The sequence below is a fragment of the Talpa occidentalis genome, unplaced genomic scaffold, assembly GCF_014898055.3.
Source record: "Talpa occidentalis isolate TD23 unplaced genomic scaffold, MPIMG_talOcc4v2.1 talOcc4.10, whole genome shotgun sequence".
Lineage (NCBI taxonomy): Eukaryota > Metazoa > Chordata > Mammalia > Eulipotyphla > Talpidae > Talpa > Talpa occidentalis.
Window position 1 is genome coordinate 1277921 of NW_023600993.1, and position 20364 is coordinate 1298284.

Sequence of the window (20364 nt, forward strand, 5' to 3'; positions counted from 1 at the left end):
AAAAAACTGTTAAAGAAAATCCTAAACATAATGGTTACTGTGGACAACGCTGTTAGTGTCTCCTCTGGCTCATTGTTTCTGTTTGTTCTTCTTATCCACACTTTGTCATCTGCCCGCGTTTCTGGAATGTTCCATGGGGCTCTGTGCTAGTCTGGGCTCCCTCAGCATTCTATCAACTTTTTGGATGAAGACATCCTTTCAGATTTGTGAATGACACAGCTGGAAGGGATAACTAATGGAATAGAACCCAGAACCTAGATTTGGAATTGTTTTGACAGCTTGAAAAGCCGGGCTGAAATCAATAAGATGAAATATAGCAAAAAATAAATGTCACGTCTGGCACCGGCTGGCTTCCCGAGGCAGGGAAGGAGGCGGCGCGGCCGGCCCGCCCGCTGCACAGGGGAGCCCAACACTCCTGTGGGGGATTCAGGCTGGAAATGAGGCTTCAAATACAAGCGGTTCTTTGGGGCTGCGTAGACGCTGGCGTGGTGCCGGTGCGGAAACCCCAGCATTGTGTTCTCACATGGCGATCGTAATCATTACTCAAATCGTACATTTGTCTACATGAAAACCAGCGCTTGTAGCGGCTTGTCACCCCGCACCCAGAGCAGGACCCGCTGGCTCCCAGCCCTGGGGTGCGGCCAGTGCTGGTCGGCCAGTGAGCAGGGACCAGCAGCTTCTGAGGGCTGTGGCGCTCAGGGCCAGTCCTCAACGCCTGAGCCGATGCCGCCTTTCAGAATTCCGAAGAAGCAAGGACCGTCCTCGAGCCCCAGTGAAATTGAGCTGCAAAGGCAGTGAGGCAGCTGTCTCTACATCATGGCTGCCAGGGGTGATCTGCTGATCCCCGTCTCTGGGGAGGGATGCGTTTCCGCCCCCTGTCCTGAGCTGTGCCCCCACTGCGCTGCACGGAAGCTCTGGCGGCCCCCCGCCCGTGGCCTTTCCGGAATGAAGGTAGTGAACTCCAGCTCGGGTACAGATGAGCTTGAGAGACGGCCAGGAGCAGGCCCCAAACAAGCCAGGGTTTTGCTGAAGCATCATCTGTTTTTAAATTGCTCTGAAATAGTCACTCAGGCACTGCCCTGAAGGACTCAGCGGTCAGTCTGTGGGACATGCCCTCACGTGCAGGCAGGCCTGGAGCCCACCCGAGGCGTCGCGGGTCTGAAGGGCCCTGGGAAGCCAGCACGTGTTTGTGAGGAGTGGCGTGGGGGCTCCCTGGCTGGAGCCCGCCCGCATGAGAGCAGGAGAGGGCCGCACAGTCAGCACAGGGCTGGAGGCCCCGTTTCGCGGCCTGGCCTGGGCAGGCGCGGCATCCGGGGAGGTCAGCCCTCTGCCCTCCTTGCAGGCTCATCTTCCCCCAGGTGACGAGCTCCCAACTAGTCCTCAGGAGCAGCCCTGAGAAGTGTGAGTTCCCTGTCGTGTCTCCTCTCCCTCTCGCTCTGTCTGCTCGCCCACGCTGCGGGGACGCCCGGCCTCCAGACAGGACACTGTCCCTGCCTCCCCTGGTTCCGTGTGCTCCCCCCCGGGGCCTCCCTGCCGGCCAGACTTCACTGCCCGTCCTGCGCCTCCTGCCCCGCGGCAGCCGAGTCCACCTCTGCAGCCCTAGCCACCGCAGGAGTATTTATTTGCTTCTTGCTTTATGGATCCAAAAAGAATGTTTCCTTTCTCTTCTAGGAGAGATGAAAACTAATCTTCACATAAACTTGCCTGTGGTTTCCTTTTCCTCCTTTTTGTTGGGAAAAGTCCCCGAGACCTTTTCTAGTTCATTCAGCGCGGCCGAGTGCGGGAAGTCCCTGGGCGACCGGGCTGCGCGCCAGCTGCCGGCTCCTGCAGGCGGTCCCCTCCGCGTGGGCAGCGCTTCCGGCTCTTCCCAGCGACAAGCCGCTGGTGTCGCTGTGTGGGGCACCTGTTGCGTCATGACGCCGGGCGGCCGGGGTTCGGGTCAGTTTGTGGTGTGCAGTGGACGCTGGTGCAACAGGAAGGGGGTTTCTGGAAATGGCTCCTGGTGGGGACATTGGGCGATGACCACACCAGGGCCCAGGGAGGTGCCTCCGAGCTCCTGACCCAGAGGGACCCGCTGGGGGGCGGACTCGGCCAGCCATTTTCCCTTCGGCGGGCGAGCCTCGCTGCTCTCTCTGCCCCGGTGTGGCTTCATCCCAGGCATGGGTGCCACACGGGCTCTGCTCCGCTCCTCTCGGTTCACAGCCTAAGAGGTTTGCCACAGGCAGGCAGTTAGAAACAGCAGCAGCATTTGGCAGCAAATTATTTTTTCTAAAAACAAATGGCATCGCCAGTAGGTTTTATTTGTTCATGAAATCAAGTTTGCGAGTTACATTGTGAGTCGGCGAACACACGATGCACACAGCGGAGTTTGTTTCGCCAACCGTGGTCGGCACAGCTGAGAAGAGCCTTCTCGTCTCCTCCTTTCTCCCCCTGGTAGATACCTTGGCAGCGAACACCCCAGGCAATTAAACTCTTTATAATTATCCCTAATACAGATTTACTTCCTTGGGCATTAGCCAAACTGCACATTTTACAATCACTTACCCTTAAAGTACAACTGTTGGTAATTATCTAAGATGTTTGGACATGGAGGCTGAGCAGTGAACAGCCCAAGTTCACGTCTGCCTGGAAAGCGCACAGAACTGGTCTGGACTTCCGGAGCTCGGATGCCGGTGCCCAGGGGCGAAGCGTTAGTGTTTACTCCCCCTCACCCCAAGTGGACGTCGGGGGTAAGGAAAGCAACTGACGTAATGTTATTTAATTGAAGGGAGGCTCCGTTTTTAATAATAGATGGCCTGGAATCACAGATAAGAAGGAGCGATGAATAATAGAGTGGCATCCCTGTCATTCATCCTTGCCTCGCTGCACAGGGGCGCCCCGATTTCCGTCAGACACCTTCCTGGCTTCCAGCCTTGCCTTGTTCTTGCAATTTTTTTGTCCTGTGAGTTTTTATGTTGAAATACTTTCCACATTAGCATATATTGACTCATTTCAGTTTTGGTGAACTACGGAACTAACTCGGTTTAGCGGATCACGTGGGAGGCTTGGCCGGTCTCGAGGGGCCGGGAAACTTGTTGAAAATTGTTTGTAGCCTCTCGGTAGAGACTTGGATGTTCAAGCCCCCCGGGACCAGGCCGGTGAGTCTCTCGGCGTCACCGTGGTGAGGAGGGCCGCTCCCAAGCCCCAGCAAGATTCGGCAACGTGCTGTCCACCCAGCTCCCTGGCGGGAGTGGACGTGGGGCCTGGACAGGAACACCCCGCCCACCGCTGCTCCAGGGCCCCGCACCCTTGCCTGGCGGTGAAACGAAGAGAAACGGGGGAGTCTTCCTGGACTTCCTGAGGCCGTGTTCTGAGCAGTGCCGGATTCTGAAAAGTGGCCTTTTAGGCCTGGCGTGAGGGGCGGGTGACCGGGCACACCTACCCCAGGTGGCGCCTGCCGTGTCTCTCCTGGGAAGGCTCTTCCACATGTGCTGAGTTTGAGGCCGTCTCGGGGCGCGGCGGGCCTGCTGGGACACCTCGCGCCGGCGGTGAAGGAGAGGATGGCTCCGCCGAATCTCCTTTCCCTCCTGGCCCTCCCTTCCCCTCCCTGTTTGTTGCCTTCCTTTCGTCTCAGGGCCTGGGGAGTATTCGCTAAGCGACGCGGGCGCTCTGAGGACTCGCGCTAAGCGACGCGGGCACTCAGGACTCGCCTCCGCCCTCCCGCGTGTGGGCCGGCGCCCTCTGCTCTGGCCTGTGCGCCTGGGCCTGGCCTCCCGGCACAGCGGGCCCGCGGGGCCGGGGGCCTGAGAGCCTGGGACTGTGTGGGGCCTTCTCAGGCGGAGGCTGTGGAAGCAGCCGGGCTGGCTGGCGCTGTCTCCAGCAGGAAGGGGCAGCGCGGTGCTCACAGCTGCTCCAGGGCCCTCCGAGTCTGTTAAGAGACAGAAGGAGGAGGCCGCGTGGCCGGGCCCTCCTGGGATGCTGGCCAGACCTGCTCTCCTCCTGGGCACGGCTCCCTGCCCTGCCTCTGGCCAGGGGGCTGTGAGGCGCCCGTCACTCTGCAGGAAGCTCCAGCTTGTCTGTGTCCGGCTCGGGGTGGGGTTCAGAGGTTGCTCCCAACACCACGGGGATTTCCCATGAGCCGGTTTTCTGTCATGTGACTTTCAAGAGAGTGAGGCCTTCGGGAGGGTGCGTGTCCCATGGGGCCTGCCTCTCCCCGTGCAGGGCCAAGCTAGTACCCGTTCGCCCGGGGACAGAAACATAGAACCAGCTTCCAGCCTGGGATAAGGAGGCGTGACTGAGCCCCGTCTGCTCTGTGCAGATGCAAGAAAAATAAATAAACTCACCCAACACAAACAAACAGGGGACTAGGAAGGCAGGCATCGCTCCACAGGCACGTGAATCGAGGGGAGTCAGCCCTGCCTTGGTCTCAGCCAGAGCCACCCCTCGGCTCCAGCAGTGCGTGTTGAGGGAAGGGCCTGCCGGGCGGCGCCTCACAAGCCCTGGATGCGTCCGGAGAGCCCCAGGAGCATTTCAGGGAGGACAGTGTCTGGGATGTCTGTGGACCCACCACAGCCCGGGGCAGGCCTGCAGGCCACGGCCTGACCACACTCTTTCACCATCCGCAGAACTGAAACGGCCTCAGCCCTGGAGACAGTGGGAAGAGAAGCAGGATCCTGACACGGGGCAGCCGATGAAAGCACCTCCCTCGCTCAGATGCACGCACACACACAGGTGCTCACACACTCGCACACACACACTCCCACACGCGTGCACACACGTGCGGTGCAGTGTGACTGGAGCTGGAGGCTCACTGGCAATTGTCCATTTTCTGAAACTTGTGTTGATGTATCTTCGCTTTTACAATAAAATATCGAGAGGAAGCAGATGCTGTCGGAGTCATTCTGAAAGAGATGTGGTGTTTACAGACCCTCGCAGGCTATAAAAATCGTGTAAAATTTGTGTCATTTAGTTGGAAGCAGCTCGCCCGGTCTGCCCACACGAGAGTCTCTCAGCGGCGGTTTCGCTGTGTGTGTCCAGCAGAAACCCTGCCCGAGGCCGGTGTCCATCCCGGTCAGACCGGGTGCGGCAGAGGCCTTCCCTGAGCAGGGGCAGGCACCCTGCGTGGGGTAGTCTTGCTGGGGAGTCTCTGGGGTGGCCCCTGGGCTGTGTGTTGTCTGGTCTGGTGCGTCTACACTGCACGTGCCTCATGCAGGCTAGAAGGCCTGGCGCTTTAGACTGTCTGCTCTGGGTTTGGTGCCTGCCAGGCGCCATCTGAGTGTCTCACCCAGTGACTGTGGAAGCCCCGTGGGCGGGAGGGGCAGCCCCTGGGCTCGGCGCCGCGCCTGCAGGAATCCGAGGCAGCAGGGGGCTCGTGGCCCTCCAGGTGTGTTCCTCTTCTCTATATCACCCCACACCCACGACCTCACCCCGACTCCAGTGGGAGGTTGGGGTGGTGCGTCAGGTGTGGCCTCGGCCTGCAGACACTGGACCGACACCCCGCCCGGGGTGAGCAGCGCCTGGTTCAGCTGAGAGCGGAGCCTGCCCCGGGGACACGGCCGCCTGCCAGCGCCCCTCTGCCCTCTCGTGTCTTCCAGATGCTCCAGTGACCTTGTCTTCCTTCAGAGACGCTCTCGTCCCTCATGGAAAACCTCAGAAGCCCTCATCAACTTGGCGCATTATTAAATTTTCCGTTTAGCTTCCTAGTCCTCCGTCTTGTCTGAGACACCGCGGCGCAGAAAGGAGAGGCACCACGGGGGCGCCTGCCCCAGGCCGGGGGGACCACAGCAGGTGCCCTCGTGGGCAGGTCTGTGACTGTTGGGAGCCAGACACCCCCTTCTGTGGCCTCTTACGGGGAGACAGAGCAAAGTTTCCGAGATTTAATTTTATGAACATTATAAAAACGGATTACCTGGGGGCATGAAGCTGTTGCCTGAGTGGTAACTCTTAAAACAGCTGCACATTTTATTGTTCGTACCTTCAAGTTCTCAGCTGCAGGCGTAGCTGCTTCGCTTGGCCGCGGCTTTCCACTGCCGCCTCGAGCCCCAGGCGGAGAGTGCCCGGCCGGCCCGGGCCCTGTTGGCGTGAAGTGACAGAGTTGGCCTCGACACTCAGCCCCAGGAAAACGGCTTGTTCTCCACCTTTCTTAGTCTTTGTTTTATAAAAAGACAGGGAGCTGCTCTAAGAGAATTGAGTGCCTGGGTTCGTCTCTGCCCAGGATCCGAAAGAGACGCTTTGCAGGCATCTGCTGGCATCTGTCCCGAGAACGCCGCTCCCGGGCCTGGGAGGAGCACACGTCTCAGCTGCTGCTTCACGCTGCGGGGCAGCCAAGAGGTTCTCCAGACCCCCCGGCTCTACAGATCAGAGACCCAGCCACAGGCAGACCTTGTGGCTGTCTGTTCTCCCCCCGGAACCCCATCTTGGGGTTCTTGTCCAGGTTGTTTTTATTGTTGATGCTTAGTGTCGGCAGTGATTATGGGAGGAGCTGCCGGTTGTCCCCCATATTCATCCTTTTTTCTTGACTAACAGAAGACATGTCATTTAGGGCATCTGTGAGCCCAAATGCAACACTGTGTTTGCGGGCAATAGTGGCGTGGCCGCGAGCTAGGTTCTGCCCAGTGAAGTATTGGGGGGACTTCAGAGAGGCTCGTCGAGAGGAGATGGTTCAGCTGCGCGTGTGCTTCTGTCATCTCTTCCGCTGCTTCTCCCTGGCGCATGGGATGCAGACCTGATGGCTGGATCTCTGGTAGCTGCCTTGCACCCGGCGGTCATCTCAATATGCTAGAGCACTGGAGGAAAGGCGAGAGAACTGCTGTCTTCCAGACGGCTGTGAAATTGCTCTGCCAGCCTGAACTTGCTTGTTAGGACTTCATTTTCCCCATGGTAAAAAAACAGGCTTCTGGGCCTCCCCTGGTGGCGCAGCCGTTGAGCTCTGGGCTGCGAGGCTGCCCGCAGCCTCTGCAGCGCCGGTTTGTTCCCCGGCCACCGGCGAAGGTCCCACCAAAAAAAAAAAAGACAGGCTTCTTTTTCATTTGCGCTATTATTTTAATAGCTTCTCACATGTGGTTGGAACAGTTTGGAGAGAGTGAAGTAGAAAAAGAAGATGCTAAGAGAAGTGGACTCCAGAAGACAAGGCCGCACTACAGCACACTCTGGCGTAATCCCAGTGGCTCCCTCAGAAACCCATGATATTTGCAGACTTGCTTCATTTCTTGGTAGCTCGCATTTCCACTGAAAAAGGGAGATAATGACCGTAACCCTTTCGTCTTCTTTGTATGGGATCATAGCAAAGGGCTTGGTGAAGTACGTAGACTGTGAGGATCCTGCGTATATCCAGTGTGTATTCTGTGAATAATACTCGCTTCTCCCAAAGCAGAGTTTCTGAACTGAAAGCCTGTGAATTCCTCGAGGTTTTGACAAATTTTAATAGTGGATACAATTATTGCTGCAGGGAAGGTTGTTTGAATTCTGGACAAAATTAGAAAGGGTGTCCAAAATGGGCAGGAATTAGCTGGAGAAGCACTTCTTTGTTGCAAAACAGTGAAGGGAAGAATATCTGAAAGGCCCTCAACAGGACAGCCTGCGCGCGACCGCCGTCAGCGGGGCCTGGCCCTGACCTTCCTGTCAAGTTCTCACTTCAAATCCCCCTTCCTCCCCAAGGCCTTTTTAGATCAAGTGGGCACCTGATCCCAGCCATGAAGCTTCTCCAGGACCCGCTTGCTGGGGGAATACATGCCTCAAAACTTGTCTTCATGCTTATTTTAGCGGTGTGGACGGTCACTGTAATGCAGCCGGCCTCACCCACACAGGAGATTCAGTGGGAGGAGCGTCTCATTGGATGCGGGGCTCAGGCTCTGGAAAGCGTCACGGGAGGGAGCAGGTGAGGGCGGCACATCTGTCCCGCTCTCTGCCCGGCCGTCGGGGTGGGCAGCGGGTGTTGCGCCTGTGCTTGCTCCGGGAAGGTGACCGTGTGAAGATTAGAGCGATTTTCTCCCTAGGAGCTGTCACTTGTTCCCAAGCCATTCTTGGCCTACGGTAGTTCTAAAACGTAGGAAAGTAATCAGATGCTTTTTCATGTCATCAAAAAATACATTGGGCAAAACTGCATAATTCTACCAGTAAAAAGCCATTTATATTTGATGACATCGGACGTGCTTATCAGCAGTTTCGTTTAATTATACGCAGTGACCTTGAGTCAGCTTGTTTCATTCTTACTGGATGTTGGTCATTCTTAGATCTTCCAGGAAGACCCTGTCTGGGGACTTCAGGCCCTTAAGAGCAGCGGCCTTCTGCCCTGTGACATCCCGAATCTGCTAGGAGAGGCACGGAAGGTCAGAAGTCTGAGGTCAGCCTGCAGGGACGAGGTCCTTCTGGAAGGAAGTTCCTTCTGGGGGAAAATTGTCTCTTTACTTCTTTCCGACTTCTGAGGCTGCCTCCCCGCGGCTGAAAGACCTGCTCCTTATTAAAGCAGCAAAGGAGCCCCTCCGGCGTCTACCTCTGTGACTGCCTCGCCTTCTGCCCCCACACCGCGCACTCCTCCCTGCTGGAAGAGCCTTCTCACCCCACTGGGCCACCCAGGTCACCCAGGGTCTCTCCCAGGCTGGGCCCTTTAAACCCATCAGGTGCGCCGAGCCCCTTACCCCATATGAGGAAGTACGGTTCCAGGGATCGAACTCAGCCCCTGCAGGGCGGGGATCACGTGGCTGCCACGCCCCGTCCCGGGAGCCCTGAGGTGCCACGCTGCCTTGGCATGTGTGTTCTGGGCTGGGCTCCTCACTGTCCTTCTCCCTGGAGTAGCCCTTCCAGGATTCGTTCTAAGCAGAGATCTTGAAGTGTCGGCCACATGCCACAGCTGTCCCTGCAGCTGGGGTGGGCGCTGGGTGAGCCGGGCTGGACAGGGTGCGGCCTGCCCTGGAGAGCTCATGGCCGCCTAGAAGTAGCTGGGTCAGCGGACAGCAGGCTGGTGGGTGTTGTGTGGGCCCAGCGGAGATGCGGAGCTGACCTGGGGCAGGAGGAGAAAGCAGCTTCCAGGACGCTGTCACGTGGGTGGAGGGACAGGTAGATGAGGGTGGGGGCAGTGATGGGTCATAGGCTGTCTCTGTGCAGCTCGTTCAGGCTCCCACAGCAGCGGAGTGTCCAGGACGCCAGCGCTGACGCTGCGTGTCCACTGGTGAACTCAGAGCAGCCCCAAGGCCGGACCTGCCCCTGCTGCAGGGGTGGGGTGGGAAGCATGGTGGGCGGAGCAGGGGAGAGGTTTGCGTGGAGGGAGCACACGGCATGGGGTTTGCGAGGATGGGGAAAAGCCCGCTGATGGATGGCATGGGAAGCAGAAAGCAGGAGCCAGGGAGGGCTGGGGGGCCCTGTGTTGAGGCGTTCCTGACTCCCCAGGCGCCCTGGGGGCCCTGGAAGTTCTCGCCATGGAGGAGGAGGCGTTCAGAGAGCTGCTCTGGGAAGGGCGCACTGACCTCAGCGTGGAGAATGGATTTCAGCCTGGGCTTTTCATTTTTTATTCATTTCCAGGTGAAAAATGCTGCAACAAAATGGCACCATTTAGAGGCCAGCACGTGGCCGAGCCCACGTGTCGGAGGGGCCCAGGCCCCGGCACACTCTGCGGGCGTGGGTGGCCCCAGCCGGCAGCAGCTCAGGAGCGGGACGTCTCATTGCTCAGCTGGGGCGTCACTGCCAAGAGGGAGAGCAGGTCTACCCGCCAGAAGAAGAAGTCCCTTTTGTGTTTTTTGCCCACCTCTGTGTCCCCCAGATCTGGCAGTAAAGGGTCCCGAGTAGCTTGAGGACTTGCCATTAGCTTCTCGCGGAGCAAACCGCAGAGACTTGTTTCCAGAGCAGCCTCCGCTCCCGCCCCGTGGTGCTGTGTGAGGGCCGGGCGGGTGGGTGGGGATCCCGAGGAGCTGGCAGGTCGGTGAGGTGTAGGAGTCCAGGTATTTTGTCAAGTCAGGGCTCATCGACAGCTGCTGAAACAACAGGGTGAGGAACTCTCGGAGAAGGGGCCACGCTGGCAGCCCCCTCCCTGCGCCGGGGAGGGCAGCGCCTGTGCGTGGGGTCCTGGTAGGGACGGGGCTGAGCCCCCAGTTCCGCGGGTGAGCTGATCGCGTCGCGGTGACGTCGGGAAGCCAAGCTGCGGGCAGACGTTATGCTGTGGTGTTGCGAGTCATCGTGGCGGACACTCACTGTCCCACAGCCCTGTCCCTCACACCGGCGGGCGAAAGCAGCATTGGGGGAGTTCTTGGGAGAAGTATTTCAGGAGAGTGTCGTGCGGCTGCACGCGCGAGAGGCTCGGGGCGGGGGGAGCGGGAGGGAGGGGGAGAAACAGGCACGACACCCCGCGGTCGCCTGCCTTCCGGGTCAGGGACACCCGCGAATCCGTTGTCGCCTTTCTCCAACTTTTCTGTAAGTCTAACAATTTTCGGAAGCTGTTTGGCCCAGAGGGGGCTCCAGATGCTCCGCTCGAAGCCGGGGCCGCGGACCTTGCCCAGAGGCGCGGCGCTGTGTGTTGTTTGAGATCCGCCCAGCCCCCGGGGTGAGGTTTTAAAATGCCATCCTTGGAATCGTTTCGGGGAGTACATTTAGGGCCCTCTGTGATGACTGAGAACCCGGTGGAAAGGAAGAATGGTCAGCAAAGAGAAGTCGATGTGCTGCATCTTCAAGCGGTAAGGCCCGACTGCATCTACTCGCGATGGGCCGCGTGCAGCTCCCGCCTGTCCGCTGCCCAGGGCCTCTCCCCGAGACGGAAGCTCGAGACGCCCCCTGTCGGGCTGGGGGGCAGCGAGCCCCGGGAGCCCCTGTCCCTGTGCTGGTGACACACGCAGCTCTCAAAGGAGTGCTCGCCCCGGCGGGAAACGTGGTCCGCGGGCAGGGCGGCCTGCTGTGCGGGCCAGAGGAAGCCTGAAGCCGCCCGTGGGGACATGCAGTTAGCGGGCGGTGGAGGGGAACTCGCAAGGTGCACTGAATTCCACCTCTTGTAAGTTACGTAAATGTGGGATTCCTAGAATTAAAGCTCGATCCCCCCTCTGTCATCTGCCTGCCGTGGTTCCGCGGCATATAGATGAAGGGGCAGGAGGACATGAGGTTAGACAGGTTTCCCTGAGAAGAGCTTTTAGATTTTCTAATTAAAGAGAATTTCCAATTCCGCCGGCGTCGCTGCTGTGTGTGTTCTGAAATCAAGCCTGTTCCTCTGTCTCTGCGAATCCACGTTCCCCAGGCCTGTGGGGGGACAGCAGTCATCTGCTCCTCTTCCCTCTGTAAATGCAAGGCCAGGCTCCCCCATTCCCGTCAGACGCCGGGCTCCGCCGAGCGGGACGCGTGGCAGTCGTGACAAACAGTGCGGGGACTTCGCTCCCCTCACCCCCCCACCCCCACCCCCGTGGAAGCCTGCGCAGGGCTCTCTTGGCCTCCATGGAAGGGATTCTGGGCGCTAGAGGGAAGTCCTGCCATGAACCCCCTGCCTGCCCTCCCGTAGCCGGGGAGTTTAGCGCAGAGCCGGGGTGCCGGCTGCGTTCGCGCTGACGCTGATTTTTTTTTAAAGGTTTATTTATTTATTTATACAAGCACTGGGTACAGTCAGAAGCGCGGGAGGGTGAGAGGATGCACCAGAGCCAGAGCGGGGAGCAGAGCAGGCAGAAGGACCGAAGGACACTGCTGAGGGGAGCAGCGGGCGGCAGGAGAGGTCTGCGCGCCATGTGGGACCCTCCTCCGGTGGCCGGCGAGCAGCCGGGGATTGAACCGGCGCTGCAGAGGCTGTGGGCAGCTTCCCAGCCCAGCGCTCAACCACTGCGCCACGGGGGAGGCCCTGAAGCTGATTATTTTAACCAGGGAAGGCCTTAGGAGACGGTGGGGACCGTGGTGGGCTTCTCTGAGCCGGGCTGCACAGGTCGGGACGCGGTGCAAATGCTTGTCGTCTGTATGGAAGCAAGTCCCGAGTCCATTTCTCTTCCCTGGTAATTTAAATGGACGGTGAATTCAGCAAGTGCTCAGTAGTGTTCTCAACGAGGAAACGTGGCTGGCAGGGCCGTGCTGGCTTTGCATGGGGCCTCGCTGCCGAGCTGGCGTCCCGCAGGTGGAGGCCCAGAGCCGTCTGGGGGCGCCAGTGCATTTGGGGACAGCGTCTTCCGGGGAGACGTAATCACCTGTGGCACGGGAGGCTGTGCCCTGGCCCAGGTGGAGGCAGGGGCAGCAGGGCGGCGTGGGATGCCCAGTCTGGTGTCTGGTTTGCTGAGGAGCGGGGCCAGGCATGGGCCCGGCTGTCTGTAGCGGCTGCTTGGGCGGGAGCCGCTGCGTCGCCGTGGCCCAGAGGCCCGGCGCGCTGGCCTGCTAGGTGGGGCTGAAATGGCAGCGTGGTCTGGGCTTTTGAACTAGCTTGTTGGAAAGTGGTCGTTTTTGTGAAAGCGTAATTAGAAGTCTGAAGTGGACTCCGAGGCCGGGGAGCCAGCCCCGCGTGGCGCTGGCGCAGCTGCAGGTGTGCCCGGTCACCCTGGGCCCTCGGCTCTGCGTCCCCGGGGCTCTGGCTCCTGGGTCGCTCTTCCCGCGGGCAGGGATCCTCAAATGTGCTGCCAGTCAGGAGAGGCTGGGGTGTCCGGTGGGGGCCTGGGCACGGGGGTGTTCGGAGCATCCCTGACCTCTGCCCGCCAGCTGCCCCCACCCCAACTCCTTCAGAAGGAAAATCAGAATCTCCCGAGGAAAAGGATGTTACTTGCTGAGATGCTCATTGGCCAGTACAATGAGGATAGATCAGTTCTGCCCCGCAAAGCCAATGAGTGACATCCCTTACAGAACACGCGTCTGCATGTGTCCCCTCGCCCCCGCGCCCCACGCACGCGCGGCCGCCCTCACTTCACTAGACCCTTCTGCTGGCCTAGCGCCTTGGCGGCCCCCCGGCTCGCTCATGAGCCAGGCTGGCTCTCTCCTCCACAGACTGACGCGATGTCGTGGCCCCCTGTCCGGGGCCACCGTCACGGGGTCCCCCTGCCGTCTGTGGATGAGCAGGGCCGCCTCTTCCTGTGGGGCCGCCCCCTCCACTTGCCTCTTGAAAGGACTCTGTGGCTTCTGCCTAGAAGCTGCTCGATTGACATTCTGCTGGGCACCCTGGGCAGCGGGTTCTGAAGCAGCCACTCCTTTGAAATTCTGTTCTCAGCTGGAGGAATGTCACAGTTGTCTCTGCCTTTGACTGTGGCTGTCCGTGAGAGAGGCCCGGAATAAGAAACAGGGGCACCCTCCAGAAGGAGCAGTGAGCAGAGCGTGTGCACTCGCAGACTGACCGCCCCAGACCCAGAGCGCGGCGCGACGGTCCGCCTCAGCCTGCCGGGGAAGGGTCGCTCTGACCGTCGTTTTGCCCTGGATTTGCTGAACTCAGAGCTGAGAGCTGTGTTTAACTCGCTGAATCTTGTCTTACGGCTTGAAAGAGACCTCAGGAGCCACATTCCCCAGGTTCTTATCAGCCTTGACAGGAGCGTTGTCAAAATTGCAGGCTCTTCATCACACCGAAGAGACGCAGTTTCTGGTTTCCATGGAGAGCCCCAAACAAGATCCGGTCTCCTTCGGCTTCCAGGACCCACTGGGGAAATGGATCCGGTTCTCCTGTCTTCGGAGGACAGTTTCTTTGACTCGCATTTACAAATCACTTTGGTCTTTCTGTCCCTTCGTTGTATTTATTTTGACATTAATGTTGACTTTGACCTTGAAAGGGAAAAGAAAGAGACAGTTCCCAGATTTAGACTTCTGTTGTGAACCACTTCATTCCGCGAAGGCCGTCGCTGGCGAGGGCTGCAGGAAGACCTGATGGCAGCGAGACCTTTGAAGTTGGTGGTCGGCACCCACCGTGAGGACCAGCGCCGGCCAGCCAAGGTGGCTCCTCCGCACGGCGATCAAAGGCGAATCGAGGCAATTACCAGACAACCAGGACTGAATAGAACTTCAGACCAATTAAACTATTTATTTCAACTGAACCACTGAGTAAGCACATTAGCATTTTAACCGGCTCCTCTTTCATTGGCTTCAGCCATATCCCACTATGACGGCGCCGCCATTGCTGTTTCATCAGCCTGTTGGCGCTGCCCCTGGCGCGAGCGGGGTGAGCGGGGCTGCGGCTCTGCCCGCGGCCAGGAGCCAGGTCCGGCGCACACATGGGGTCCGTGCTGTGGCTCCCGCCACCCACAGGGGCGCCCAGGGCGCGAGGGCGCGGCGGCGGGGGCAGTGGAAACTCTGGCGAGGGTTTGCAGCAGCCCAGGATGCTCCGACTTTCGTGGCAGGTGCAGAAAGCCTCGTGGCAGCGTTTCCCTCCCACCCTGTGTGTGCACTCGGGCTGTGCCAGCTCGGGGTGGCCGAGGGGCGGGGGCGCAGGGCGAGTCTGAGCACTCTCCACGAAGCCCTGCGTCCTGGAGCGGCTTCTGGTTGCTGTGTCAAGCTCCTGAGGCCCGCGGGATACGTGTGAGAAGCCGCCTTTACCTGCGGAAGGGAGGCGTTGAGAGAGGAGGTGGAGCGACCAGGCCTCCCTCAGAGAGACACTGTCCCAAGGGCCCGAGGCCGCCTCCTGAGCCAGAGCTTGGCTGGCTGGGCCCTGCCTCTTCCTGAGGACGCCCCAAGGCAGAGCTGGCGCACCAGCCTGGTGCCCGCAGAGCCCCCACTTCCAGTCCTCTGGGCATCTGCTTACTGGCCGTGTGCAGTGCCCCGGAGGCCCCAGCTGGGTGCTTCAGGAAAGCCCTCACCCATTCGCTCCCCGCGGCTCTGGCTGCTGCTGGGACCTGGGCAGCCCTTCAGTGCCTGGCAAAGAACGTGGTTGTCCTGACTTTGGAAGTGCCTGCGGCAGGGCGCGCGGCCCGGGGGCGGGTCTCGGCTCACACGGTGCTGGAGCACGGGTCACCACAAGCAGCAGAGAAGCCTCCCCTGATGGGGCGTTGGACACCCCTCCACAGGCTGGCCACTGTGACACAAACACGTCTTCAGGAGCTGGGCGGGGGTAGGGGCAGCACGGGGTTCTGCTGCCCTTGCTCACGTGCAGACTCTGCAACGCTCTCTGCGGCCTCTTAACTGGCTCCTCTTTCATTGGCTTCAGCTCACGACGGCCCTTCGGCAGCACAGGTGATGCTCGGAGATGCGGCGAGGGGCCTCTTTCCCTCCGTACAAGGGCCATGCCCAGCCCTTCCCAGCCTTCCAGGCCTCAGACCACCAGGCTTGCTCCTGAGGCCGGAAAAGGCCCCGTAGTGACCAGCTCCAGGACAGCCAGTCTCCTGAAGACAAGACAGGGGCTGGGGTGGGGGGCACTCATGCCCACACGATCCTGCGCCTCCTTCCTGGGAGACATCCTGACTGCCCAGCCCACCCGGGGAAGGCCCTGTGGCTGAGGACGGCCAGCCCGCACCCCCGGGGACGGAGGCTTTACGCTGGCCTCCCGGAGCAGCCTCTGCGGTCTGTGGGGCTCCAGCAACTGGTGGGGAGCCCGCCCGATTTCCTCATCAGGTTTGGGGTGAGCAGAGCCGGCGAGGAGCCTCCGGAGCGTGCGCACGTCTCCCCCAGAGTGTGGCTTTGATTCATGCGCTAATTATGTCGGTCCTCCGGGGAGCACAGCCCAGGAGCTGGGTCCTCCTTGATTAGCGCTGGCCCAGAGCCAGGCGGCGCGAGCAGGCGGCTCAGGTCCCAGCTGAGAGCAGGCCCCATCCTCTCCCGCCTGCGTCGGGAGGCCGCCTGCCTGGGGGAGCAGGCGCTGGAAGGCGCTGAGCCTGCATCTGCATCTGGTGCTGCTGCGAGCGGAGAGCGAGACCCTGCCAGCGTGAGTACCGCTCCCTGCGCCCCCGGGCCCCCGAGCGCAGCTGTGTAGGCGGCCTTGGCTTTTGTGTTCCGGCTGCGGGGTGGGTCCAGCTGGGGAAGGGACCTGCTGAGCCCCGCGCCGTGGGGTCTCTTGCAGTGGGTCCGTGCAGGAAACAAGAGTCCTTGCGGCCGCTTTAGGGGCGCTGCTGTGACCGGCTTTGTCTCTCTCTGGGAGCCTTCCGGCCTCGTCTGTGCTTCAGGGCCCGGTGGGTCTGTCCGCGGAGTCCCTGGCCCCGAAGGGGGCGCAGTGCATGCAGAGGGTGCCCCCTGCTCGTCTGTGTGGGAGAGCGAGCCGGGCTGAGTTAAGAGGCTTTATCTGCTGCCGCTAAGAAATGCAGACATGGGAAAGTTTGTCTCGTTTCTCATCCGTGTGCCTTTGGGAACTTTGCCGGGCGAGGGTGGGGTAACTGCTGGAAGCACTTTCAGGCAGACTGGGGTGCCCCCTTCTCATTTCCAGGGGCAGCGCTGAGCCCCGAGTCTGCACGCAGCCGTGTCTGCTTGGATGCCCACCTCTTGCCAACTTAGGTGAATTTTAAAAAGCAAAATGCGTCACTTCCCGTCCGGGGTCATCTGTCTTGCCCGTGCCTCCAAACGCCATCTATCTGATGAATATTTGTTATGCAGGCAAGATGAATGGGCCATCAGCGTGATATTAGAAATTAATATTGTTAATCACGTTTGCGGGGTGTCGTTTAAAATGATCAATGGCTTCGTGAAATTAAAGATGGTTATCACGGGGGAAGGAGCTGTGGGTGGGGCCTGCCTGGGTCATGTGAACCTAAATATAAACCACATTTTTTCTTCCTGGGTGGGAAGTAGAACCTTCAAGCTGTTCCAGAATAAAATTTGAATCTGAGGCTTGAGGCCCTTGAGCCAGGGCCCTTGCAGATGGGACCCGAGTGAGCTTGAAATCCCTGATGCCTTCGCAGCACACCCGAGGTAACCACCAGCCGAGGATCCGTGTGTCCAGGGCCTTCCTGGACAGGCCTGGAGTCCCGAGGCAGAGAGCCCCCCGGCCCGAGGAGGCTGAATCAGCCCTCCAGGGGCACGGAGCTGGGCCTCAGACTCGCCAGGGGCGGAGCGGGGTGAAGACAGCAGTTGTCTACTTAAGCACAGGCCTTGACAGACCTGTGTGCGGAGGGAAAAGGCATAAAACCGTGAAGGGCCTGGCCGTGTGCTGAGGAGGGGGCAGAGGAGGGGGCTGGGCCCTGGCCTGCGGGAATCCCGACTCTCCGGAGGCTCTGAGCCCCGGGCAAGGGGTTCCTGGTGAACGTGAGGTCCCGTCTGGAGTCACCCCAGGACAGAGGGACGGGAAGCCATGCACTGCCCAGGCGCACGTTTCATGTCCGCCTGGCTCAGTAAATGCCGTTTTCTCTTGGGTTCTTACCTCACCCGAGTCCTGACTCTTGGCTCGCCGTGGGGGTTCTGTGCGTGCGACGGGGGATGCGCGCCGCTGGCGAGTGTTGTCCTGTGCGGGTGGGTTTATTCTTGTTTCCCCTTCACGTGTTTGGAGCTTCCATCCCACGAACTTGGTCATGTGGTGCCGGGACTTGGGGGTGTGGTCTCTTCTCCGAACACTGGTGGGTGCACCCCCGGGCGTGTGAGTCTGCAGAAGGGGCTCGCGCCACAGGGTTGCTTAGGGGTCCCGTCACATGGCAGGTGGGGACAGCAGGTCTGCGCCTCCCCCTACAACCCCTGCGCCGTCCAGGACAGCCTGGGTCACGCAGCAGGTCGCTGCAGGTGTACAGGTCACCTGGCGCCCCGAGACTGCGCTGCCCCGGCCTCAGGACGTAGCAGGGGCTGGGTTGGCACAGCAGGAGCCGCCTAGAAGCAACCCCCAGCCTCCGGGGCCCTCGGTGCCCCGTTTGCCTGTCCCCAGGCGGTGGGGCTGAGCTCAGGAGGACAGCACGATAACCTGCAGCGGCCGGTGACTCTCACTGCCGGCCAGCCTTGACCCCAGCTGGCCATGCCGGCCCTCCACGGGGCCCACGGCCACAGGGTCACTGGGGCTGGCCCCTCCTGAGCTGCAGTGCACGCTGGCCGCTCTGTGCCTCGGCCTCCCCGGGAAAGGGGGGTGACTCGAGATGGGTCATAGGTTGGCAGGTCTGTGTCTCCTGCTCCTCACTCTGACCTCCTGGGAGGCCCTTCCCGTGCCCAGGGGCCGAGTGGGAGGAGAGAATCGTCACCCGGGGAGAGTGTCAGGGGAGTCCTCCCCACCGTGCCCCCTGCTCCCTGCCCCTCCTCTCGCCCTCCTGCCCCTCCGCTCCCTCCCCACTCCCCTGCCTCTCCCCATCCCTGGCTCTCCCCTGCCCCTCCTGACCTGACCCCAGCTCCCTTTCCCTCCTGCCTCCCTCCCCCCTTCCTCACCAGGGGGATTTCTGAGGTGAGGTCGGGTGTCTGTCTTTAGCTGACCCACTGGAAGCCCTTTCTCTGGGGGCTGCTGAGGCGGGGCCCTGCACTGAGGTGCTGCCTCGTCGGGGGCGTCTGTCCTGTCCCTGGCTGCTTTAAGCCACTTCCCCGGGGAGAGGCACGGAGGGGCGGTGCCCGAGCGCCCTGCCAGGTGTGACCCCCGCTCCGTGAGGCCCCCTCCATCCAGGTGCACACGGCAGCCTCTAGGTCTTGGGTGCACACGTGCGTAGGCTGCCCGGGTTACTTTTTTTTTTTTTTAATTTTTTTTTAACTTTTTTTTTTTTTTAAATAGAGGCATGTTTTTTATTTATTTATTTGTTTGTTTTGTTTATACAAGCACTGGGTACAGTCAGAAGCGCGGGAGGGTGAGAGAATTCACCAGAGGCAGAGCGGGGAGCAGAGCAGGCAGAAGGACCGAAGTCCACTGCTGAGGGGAGCAGCGGGCGGCAGGAGAGGTCTGCGCGCCATGTGGGACCCTCCTCCGGTGGCCGGGGAGCAGCCGGGGATCGAACCGGCGCCGCAGAGGCCGCGGGCAGCTTCGCAACCGAGCGCTCAACCGCTGCGCCACCGGGGAGGCCCTGACCGGGTTACTTTTTAAAGAGAATAATTGAGCTTCTATTCTCACTTGGCGCAGGTGAGGCGGGTTTATCCAGCACAGGGAGCGCACGGCGTTTGGTGGAAGGGGAAGTTTCACAAGTTTCCCCTTTAATTTAACAGAATGCTCAAGGCCTTGATTTTCAAAGAAGGAAAAAACCTGCCAGAGAGGAGGGTGCCCTCGCCTGGGACATGTGGGCGCACGGAGAGGAGAGGGAGCGTGAGGGATGTCAGGAGACAAACATGGGTGCATCGCTCCCGTGGGGAGTATAGAGAACAAAGCAGAGGAACCCACAGAGCCACACCCCAACAAGCCCAGGAACCTGGCTGCAGAACTGGGGCTGCCTTGTGGGGGTGTGGGGAGCAGAGTGTGGGGCTGTGGACGAGGTGTGGGACTGGGGGACCATGGGGGGCCTGCGCCCAGAGGGGGTGAACCCATACCCCTTGCGATGAATGATGGTAAATTAACAAAGTAAGAGAGGGAAAAAAAGACCAAAGGATTTGATATTCTCCCAAGAAATGAAAACCTTGTTGAACAATACGGATGTAAAGGCCGTACATCACCGCGTTACCACACACCCCTGACAAGGTAATCGAGGGAGCAGCTTTGTGGGCCCCGGTGGAGAAAAGATGTTCGTGGGGAGTTTCTGCTCAGTCCCGTAGCAGCTGAAAGCTGTGGTCGGAACCAGCCCAGGGAGGGTGGTCACCCCAGCGGGGCCCGGATGGGCTCACAGCGGGCTGAGGGGACTTCGTGGCCACTGTGTGGACTGCACAATGCGAAATTAATTTCAGAATTTATATTGTAGCACAAAGATAGCAGGGACTCCTGTTTCTTTCACTATTAAATGAAATAAAAATACGCATTAACCGGAGAGCGGGAATGGCACAAAATAATTGCGGGCTAATATTCTACTTAACAGCTGACAATATTTGTATATATTTTACCGTGGCGGGACGCGGCGCGGGAGATAAGTGGTTCTGTGGAGACAGTAATGGCTCGGATGGGCGCCACTTCTCTTTCCAGAGCAGGCTGGTGTTATGACAGCTTTCAAATGTAAATTGGAATATTCATTTTTCTCTCAGTGTTTGCCATTAAGAGGCCTCTGCGTACGTGGCTCCCTGTTTGGCGTGTGAACATTAGTGGTCTTCCGTACTGAAACTGTGGCCCGTATTTGACGCGATCCATGCCGAGTATAAAATTAATTTTACAGATCTCGTAAAATGGGGCCGCTCCCCCGGCTTCGGGACGGCAGCCCCTCGCAGGGAGACTCGGCAATGTGAAGCCACCCTCTGCTTTATCGCCCGTGACCAAAACGACTCTGTGCTCATGGACTATTTCTTTGGGAAAATCTAATGGTGACAGATCGGCCTGATAATTCGTGCCGCTCAAGTCCTTGGTTGTAAAGCTCCCCGGCAGCTTCGGGGACGCCGCTCAGGGCTCTCAGCCTGGGGGCCGCTCGGTCGGCAGCGCTCCGTTCACAGCGGCGGCTCGGGCCGTCTCCTGCGGCGCTGCAAGGGCCAGGCTGTGCGTCGCACCCGCAGTGGCTTCCCCTCTCGCCCCGGGCTGGGCGG

General features: G+C 59.9%; 1 protein-coding gene across 7 annotated transcripts in view; it reads left to right on the forward strand.

Annotated features, from left to right (window-relative positions):
- The window catches only part of LOC119254937 (contactin-4), a 470837-nt gene that overhangs the window by 193897 nt on the left and 256576 nt on the right, over positions 1–20364 (forward strand). Inside the window, exon 1 of one of the 7 annotated variants that reach the window (XM_037521975.2) lies at positions 15727–15751. The exons of the other annotated variants lie outside the window; for them this stretch is intronic. The gene's annotated coding sequence lies outside the window, so the exon portion shown is untranslated. Of the gene's footprint in view, positions 1–15726; positions 15752–20364 lie in introns of those variants that run through there. 7 annotated transcript variants of the gene reach the window in all.